This window comes from Styela clava, chromosome 1 (genome assembly GCF_964204865.1).
Source record: "Styela clava chromosome 1, kaStyClav1.hap1.2, whole genome shotgun sequence".
Lineage (NCBI taxonomy): Eukaryota > Metazoa > Chordata > Ascidiacea > Stolidobranchia > Styelidae > Styela > Styela clava.
Window position 1 is genome coordinate 3,430,388 of NC_135250.1, and position 9,456 is coordinate 3,439,843.

Consider the following 9,456-nt stretch of genomic DNA (forward strand, 5'->3'; position numbering starts at 1 on the left):
TCAAGACATGTGGTAGACGTAGAAAGAACCACCTATGCAACAATTCCATAAATTAGTTGAAAATTTGGTAAAAATTTTATATCTTGCCAAATTGAAATATTGAACTGCAGAAAGTGTAGGACATTTCTTGAAGTTTTTAAAAACGCATGAGAAGGTACATTTACGGCTCAAAATAATTATTTTTTCTTCAGCGGAATAATTGATGATTTTCTGCCTATTTTTCTTCAGTTTTGTAACATAAACTCTCATGCTATTTATGTTACCTTAAAATTTATTTGTTCAACCAAAGTATGTGTTAAGTTTTACCTCTGATATCTGTGCTTAATATAAATATTGCACTGTATATTATTGGCAACACTGGGCTAAACAGAGCTGATGGGAATTTGCCTTGTGTTGTCACTCCGTGACGCGTCACTCCGTGACAATTTTTTAACTTTATTTTAATTATCTGATATATTTCAATAACTATTCGCCTCAAAAACTGAGACCTCACTTTGGGGGTAGGGCCCAATAATTTACCAATTTGGCAGTTGATAGTTGCTTGTTGTTCTTTGGCAGCACTTCAAGAGAACTTTTTTAAAACTATCGATAACCAAAATATTTGACCTAACATGCGCCGGTTTTGAACAATATGAACGAACTTATTGTAGACTACAATTGAAAAAATATGTAATCTGTTGGAATGGCAGAATAAATATGGCAAAATGCATCGTTTTGCAATATAATTCGACATTTTTGTAAAAGGCGTAAGTGAATTCAAATAATTCACAAACAATATCAAATCTCAAGTTTTAACATCGACATCTGGATTTTCGTTTATATCCATTTATCGGGTTAACTCATAGGATGCGAAAAATCATGAAATGTGAAAGAAATATGATATGTTTGTCAAAAATTGAAGATACTTCCAATTAGAAAACGCCAATGCGTCACTCATTGTCACCAATAATTATTTTTACGTGCCAACTATATCATAAAGCTGGAAAAAGCAAAAATGATGCAATAACGAGTTTTCGCAGGGACATATTTATCACTGTCTTCTTGTTCTGGATGTGCAGACTAAGAGTACTGTGTTTGGGGCCCACTGCTTCTATGTGTGCTTTGCAAGCAGATGCAAGTACTACCTAACAAGAGAGACTTCAACGCAAAAGAAAATACTTTTCTATGGTTAATAAATTAGAATCCAAATAACAAAAATCGTCGCATGGTGCAAAGATTCTTAAACTGAATTGCATTAACGGATCCTCCAGATTCTGTATTTTGAATTACCCATACTTTGTTAAGTCACTGCAATAAGATTCCAGATATAGGAGTGGAATAATTATGTTTGTTTCATGTTGTCTGTGCAACATAGCTTTTTACTTAACTATATAGATTATTAAAGTTAGTGCACTCGTTTAGCATATTATTATGAGGGAGACACAAGCAGAACGACAAAAAATATAATGTATCCCTATTTTTTGTTTAAATGTTTTGTAATTTCAAACAAATAACCAATTTTGACCTAATTTGGTTGAAAGTGAAAAGTGAATTATGGTAAATACATCAGTGTTACTGCTACCAATTGGCATTCTAAAAATAGCAAACCACCAAGACCTTGATATTGTAAAATTGATTAAATGTGTGAAATGTCACTCCGTGACATTTATGGAATTGCTGTAATGGGAATTTTGTTGAGTTGAGAGTGTGATCCCTCTGTTCTGTGTGATTTGGACCAATACTGCGAGTCATGTTTATAACAACATGGTTGAGGCGCGTCTACAAAAAAATTTAAAACCGTGTTCAAACTTAAAATATATTAACGATGGAACATTCAGACAAACAACGCCATTTCATTTTATGTCCAGTTTCTGAGGAAAATGTACACTGCTTTTTTGCTAGCGCTTCGACCCTTAACTCAGCCCGTAGCAGTAGAATTGTTTCAGCAGGTCACTGAGTAGTCAAATGTTTATTAGACACGTAGTGGACATAGCGATCGGCATATCAGCTGAGAAGCGAACGTAATTCTTGCTCTGATAAGAGTTGTTTGTGGGGAATGGAGATGTTTGGGGTTACCGGTATGGGCAATGCAACGGTTTGCGATAACTTCTTAGCTAGTGGACTAATACAGTAATATATACCGGTATGCGGTTTCCAGCTTAGGTTATCACCGAAGGTAAACTACAGCTTCGCTTGGTGACCATATATTTGTTGACTGCGGTATTTACTGTTATAATACCGGTACCATATTAACTCGAATCAGTCTATCAGTTGGTATTTCAAATTATTTCTCAATAAATTCGAAAGGTTTTTGAGGTTAAGTTAAACTATTGCTGCGCTCGGTGTTCACTTTCCATATATTTCAGTACTTGTAGACTATGGTTCCCGTGTTTAGCGAAAGTGGTACCGGTACGATAGCTGGGGAAGCTATGACACTCCCTGTGGCCTGTACGGCACGTAGTACTAGTTGCATTAATTATATTTGTTTACAGTGTCCTGCAGTGAAATTAACTTTTTGTAATGAGCCAGCATGTCTGTATGTATTTCCTGTCGGTTATTTCTGTATTTCGAACAAAACTCGTCAAATTATAAACAAAGCACCGCATCACAGCAATCAGACAGACAAAAACACGGTGGTCGCAAATTGGTCGACAAAGATATTATCGACGTATTGGAAATGCGCACCCCCCTATTCCACCTCCTGACTAATTGCTTTGAAGATTTCAGTGGTTAAAGATAGATTTTTCTCCAGATGGCTATTACTGTACTTTTATTTTTTCTATGACGTCATCAAAGTTATGTGGCGCTACGTGTCCATATATTTGAGCATAGCTCTCTTGTCTATGTGACAATGATCGACACTTAAAACAATCAAATTGATAAATACAAAAAAATATGTTTTGATCTTGTCGCCCAAGAAATAAAGATTGGTTTTCAAACGTCACAACATATTGTTTTGTCATAAGTGGTATGCATCATTGTGACGAATAAGAGCAACATGGAAGGCTTCACCTTGAGCGAGCAGAAGCAAATTTTCTGTCTATGGTGGTCTGGTGTTCGTAAATACTGTAAAATGCAAAACCTTTATTTTGTAAACCTAGATAATAACAAACCTAATACATCTATGAACGCTGGACGTGGAAATATGATTGAAAACCAGAAAGCGACTTCCTCACGCTTTATAATTAATGAGATTGAGTACCGTAAGGACAATACCTCTCATGGTATGGATGTTCACTCAGAAACAAAGTAGACAGGTTAGTCGATTATAGACTTGTTGTGTCGAGTATCACAGTAGTCTTGGACAAGGATAACAATTTTTTAAAGTTGCAACCAGTGGTGGCCTAATTCAGGGAATCGCACGGGTTCGCGTGAACCGTTCTCGTTTTGGACGTTTGACGGCCAGGGGTGGATAACGTCCATAGAAGTTCACGACTAGCGATATCTTTGGCGTTTCGAAAGTTAAGAATTAGATCTATGGAAAGCGCGTCATGTTAAATGTATAGCTTATGTATGACAAACTAACATTTTTCTGAAATGAGAAAATCTGTTTTGGTGTTCCTGTTCTATTCAAAATAGTACGCTCCCGTAGTATGAGAACCAAAATGGCGGAAACCGGAATATATGCTAATACTATGTTTCAGTGTCCGACTGTCCGCCATCCTGGTTCACATACTAAGTGGGTACCCAAAATAGTACTCGATCGTAAAATTTTGAATCCGGCCACTGGTTACAAGAACAACCTACCCAGCAAAACACCCGAAAAAGAGGGTTTTTTTGTGAATAGATCGAAGCAGCATGATCTCACCCAAAACGAAATCAAAATGAAAAAATCAGGTGAAGCTCAGACAACGGTATATGTCATATTTAGGTACTGGTACTCCATTAGTATGTGAACCAAAATTATTGCGGACACCGGAACGTAGATGTGTACCAGGTTAGGCTTAGACCATAATTTTATTCCAATTTTCCCTCTTTTAGTTCTATCACGAGTTCGGGGACTAACCAAGTGACTCCCGTAGTATTTGTATCTGAATTATGGCATAGCCCTAACCTGGTACACATACTACGTTCCGGTGTCCGCCATCTTGGTTCACAATATTCGAGAATACCAATATTTATTATTTTTATTTATTTATAATATTACTATAGCTTTGTAGCAAATAAGTCAACTCTTCTTTACAAGCATTTATTGCCTAATTATTCGGACGGTACGACAGTAAGCAGTAAATATACCATATAACTTTACTCTTAGACTACCTACTACACGGCAAAACAGCTTTAACTCCTTATTTTGATCGACTTGGTTACCAAACTGCCTATAACCTAATGACAGCGCAAATCCTATGCAGAGGAATACAAAACCACAAGTGTAACCCAGTGCTAGTCAGTTACATAACTCATAATGTTGACTTGTTTGGTTAGTTCATGATAAGATACGGGTGTTCATGAAGTAAAAATTTTCAAAATTCCAAAGGAAATTCATCGATAACATATGTAGTTTCTTGGGCTTCACAAGTGTAATAATGAAGTATAAACTCAAATAAACACTGATAACAACAAACAAATCTGGTTCAGATATTTTGAGAACTAACTTAATAACAAAATTGAAATTGTACAGGGACTATATGAACACCCTATATATTAGCATTTCATATACGAATTGTGTTGACATTGGGGTACCTCGAGACGGATAACGTTTTTGACGACTCAGAGCCATTCATAATATTAACTACTGCCCCTGGTTGACAATAATTAGTATTCGTGTTCAAGAACAAAAAATTTTGGGGCATAGCAACGATTTTGCACATATCTGGAAACTGCTCTTGCTGAGGTTTCTGGTTAATCTTTGAGTATCTGATAAGGTTAGGCTTACCATACGTCCCGTTTTAGGCGGGACAATCCCGCTTTTTAATGTCTTGTCCCGACCTGTCATCCAAATGCCCCGCTTTGGCGTTTACCCAGCCAGCATAATACACAAACATTACCAATTAGCATGTTCTCGTTACTGTTGTTGCTGTGTAGGGTATCTGTAGCCTACTTACTGAAGGTAAATGCGTTATTTTGTTTGTTTTGTTAGCGGATAATTGGTTACTTGTAAGCCATGTACGTCAATAGGGCGCTGGCCAGCAGAACGCGAAAGCCGTCATCACGAGATCAATACTGATTGGTCCTGCTCTGACTTTAAACATTGAACAACAATTTTTGATGAAGGTGTTATATACAGTAAAGTATGATTGGGCGAATAAGTAAATTCTCAATGCTTGAAAACCGCAGGCTTTTTCATATTTCTTTTTACTGTACATAAATAAATTCGAATTATTTTGTATCGTTAACGTCAATTCCTTTCTATTTTTCGAACTGAAACCGATATTTAGTCAGAGAATATGCGCATGAACTCTCGATTACAATATAGTCAATGAAGACAGCCGGGATGGCTTTAAATGTAGGCTTGTGTAGTAAAATCGGAAAATGTAAAGTTAAAAAAATCACAGCTAAGCGGTCTTAGTCTTCGGAGACGTCCCACTTTGAAGTCACGAAAATATGGTAACCCTAGGTAAGATGCATAACTTGCAAACAATAATTACATAATTTTTATGTTAAGAGTAAAATAAACCCGTTGCTAGTCAGTTGCATAACTCACAATGTTGACTTTTTTGGTTAGTTCATGATAAGAATTTTTGCAAACAGATTTCTCTCGCTAAATAGGCAGTGATCAAAGTACATTATAACTATATTGACTTTTAACACAGAGCTAATAGTGGTGGTCCCTCCCCGACCGTTGGTTTGGACATGTTGCAACTGCAATTACTGCTTGCAAAAACATAGTATGCTGCAAGAACAGTTTCTTGAATCTCCACACTAAGAGACCCTTATTATCAGTCTTTATGTATGTCTGTGTGCCCAGCTGTATCGTTCAAACGGCTGGACAGATATGGATGAAATGTTTGCCGTGGGTTATCCTATCACCCTGATACTATACATTTCACCCAAAGTCTGGATTGATGTTTCGTTTCCATGGCAGTAGTTAAAAAAAATTGCGTCCATTGTTGAGAAATTTCTAATTTTCTCGCCCTTTCCTGTAAATTGAGTCGAAGATTAAATTTTCGAGCGAGCCGTTTTTCATTTCGATACTTCATAAACTGGGGAAGCCTTATACGAGTGAACATCGTATTAATTATTATCTACAGTAAGCATAGTATACCCATCGCGCAAAAATGCCCACGAGACGCGCAGCGCCCAAAATAAACTGCCAGTTTTACGTACAATTTTAGGTAATCCTGTTCCTGTAGTATGTAAACCAAGGTGGCGGACACCGGATCTTAGTATGTGTACCAGATTAAGGTTAGGCCATGATGTCAGGTTCAATTACTACGGGAGTCACTTGGCTAGTCCCCGAACTCGTAGTAGAACTACTATAGGAAAAATTGAATAAAATTATGGCTAGCCCTAACCTGGTAGACATACTACATTCCGGTGTCCGCCATCTTGATTCACATACGTCTGGAGCGCCCAACTTTCCCAGTACATTAGCACATAAATGTCCATCGTATCGAGTCAGTCAGAATAATCAAATTCTATGCGCAGAGATATATTCATAATTAGATAACTTGTTTTTATATTATTATAAACGATGCTAGTCAGATGCGAAACTAGCAGTGTTGTCTTATTTGGTTAATTCATGACAAAAAAAAAGATTCTTGTAAACAGATTTCTTTCGGTAATTAAGCAGTGATCATAATACACTACCATTATATTGACTTTTATGGTAAAGTCAACGGCAGTCGCATGTAAAATAAACCCTAATTTAAATGTTACTCTCGGCCACATCAGACAATAACGGAATGTTGACTATGTGTACAATGACGTCGCTAAATATATGTAACTCCGATGTTTCAGCTTCAAACTTAACACCGTAATAGTGTTTTTCTTATGGTAATCCAGTCCCTGAAGATAAACTCAGCATGGTCATGGCAACCTTTTTTGAAAAAAATCTTCGATTTTGGTCATATTGGGACAAAGAGAAGTGATAATATAACATTTGATCCATTGAACTAACTACCCATGCATAACCAAACCTGACAGACAGGCATTTAACAAAATTATTTACACTCAACTATATTGATTACAGAAGTTTATTGCACTTAAATAAGTTTGCATATTTGAATGGCTATTTTTTTTATATGTAATTATAAAATAGTAATGATGTAATAGTGAATTACGAGTAAGCTAAATAAAAATATTAAAATTTTGTGGCCCCCAAAGAAAAATTGTGCGAACGCGCGTCCACCCAAATTTTTGTATCAGGGCCTGGTTTGTTAAAGGTTGCACATCCCTACCACTAGAAGATTGCTTATTCGCTGGAAATAATTAATATGAAATATTAGGTCTAATTAAGTTTCAATCAGCTTTAAGGCTTACGGTTTTGAAAATGTATAATTTTTACCACTACATTTCAGTTAAAGTATCCTTGATTTTGTTAGAGTAATGAAAGAGATTGTAATATTTGGTAACAAAATTTTCCTTGGCAGTATGAGTAAAATGACTATAAATATTTGGAATAGTGTTTGAATACTTTTTGATGACTCCAAAAATGTTGAAAAATGACTTTAGCTCCGTTTACAAAACAGTGAAAAAAAAGTAAAATTCGAACGAGAAGTACTCGATCACTGCACCTTATCATACGTTGTAAAATCAAAGTTGAAAGGATGATAAGGCAATAGTCCCAAGTATTCTCATTTGATCTTAGGCTGTCTATGCCTTTGTGCAGCCATGGGGGGCCTGACTTTGTCTCTTAACTTCGAGTTGAATCATATTTCACTCCGGGTACAGCTCCGAACTACTAAGTATTAAAATTTTCATAATAAATTTTTTTGAATTTTTGTAGAAAATATTGACCTCGATTATCAACTTCTCAAAATGCATCTCCAATGCGACGGCGCCTTCTTAGTTTTCTCAATTCCATAGTTACACAGTTTTAGATTATCTCTTTGTTATTTATCACCTAAAACTAGCAACCGATAATTTTAATTCGGAATCTCAATTTTCAAAGATTCGTGATACAATCCAGGCCACGCTTGATTTTTTACTTATTCACTCTGGTTCTCATTTTTCCCCGATTTGTTATTGTTGTCTCGGATGCGCTTCTAGTTGAATATTAGTTTTGGTAGAAGGATAAGTAGACTACTCAACCTAGAACACGGGCGGCAACCTTTAACATTGAAAGAGCCATATGCCATTCTTCATTGCAACCCATTTTTACCGCTCGCGACTTTCACTCTGGGAACCGATATGATGTGTAATTAGTGAGGAGTATATGGCGTCATGATCTGCCTTTTATTGAATTCTCCATGCTTACACCACTTTTATTCACGGAAGCCAGTGCCCCGAGAACAAAGATCCGCAAGTTGCCGATCACCGACTTATAATGTCGATTCTCACCAATTTTTCAAAATCGTTACAAGACATATAGAGAGTATCTATTTTTGAGATCATTTATTGCAGATTCGAAAACTATGTCATTTGATATAAATCACCAATGTTGTTGGTCAAAGCATTTAAATCTCAAAAATTTGTAATAATCATTTCAAAACATAACGTATCATTGTAGAAGATCAAGTTATAATAATAACGATTGCACGGAATATAGAAATCGAAAATCGACTGCATTTGTTTGATATATCAACATTAAATATATTTTGTCGAGAATGTTTAGATTGAAATTATACACAGTGACAACCCCAGTCCCCCCTGCCAATTTCTATGCAAAAGTACCTAAATTTGACACATAATACAAAACGGAGATTACGGTATTTTTGTAAAATATTATGCATTTTTTGTACTCGCCACTGATGTTAAAATGTGAGATTTGAGAAAAACACTCCCGGCACGTTTCAAAATAACAAATTAGTGATTATTCAGTTGGGGTTAGGGTTAGAAATGATTCGAATATTTGAATTTCCACCGCAATTCGCATTTCTAACCCAAACCTTACCTGGATAACAACCGGTTTTCTTATTTTGAGCTTTGGAGGTATATATTAGCGGGGGCTTCATTTGATTGTGCAGACTTCTTATTCATATCAAAAGTAAAAATCAATATATTAATAATCCTAAATCAAATTGAAGATACAATCTGAAACAGTACAAGAGAGCTATGCTCAAATATATGGACACGTAACGCCACATAATTTTGATGGCGTCATAGCAAAAAATAAAAGGAAAAATAAACAAAAACAAAAAATTTCAGTGGTTAAAGATAGCCTTCTGAAAGAAAATTCTATCTTTAATCACTGAAAATTTCAGTGATTGGTAAAAAGTAATTGGTCCAGTAATCGAAGAAAAATCGATTTTTTCGAAACGATACAAAGAACAAGAACAACATAACAACAAAACGATCGTTATGTCCACTACGTGTCCAAAAACTGATATACAGTATAAGTATTTGCATAGATAAATCATGCAAACTTTAACAATG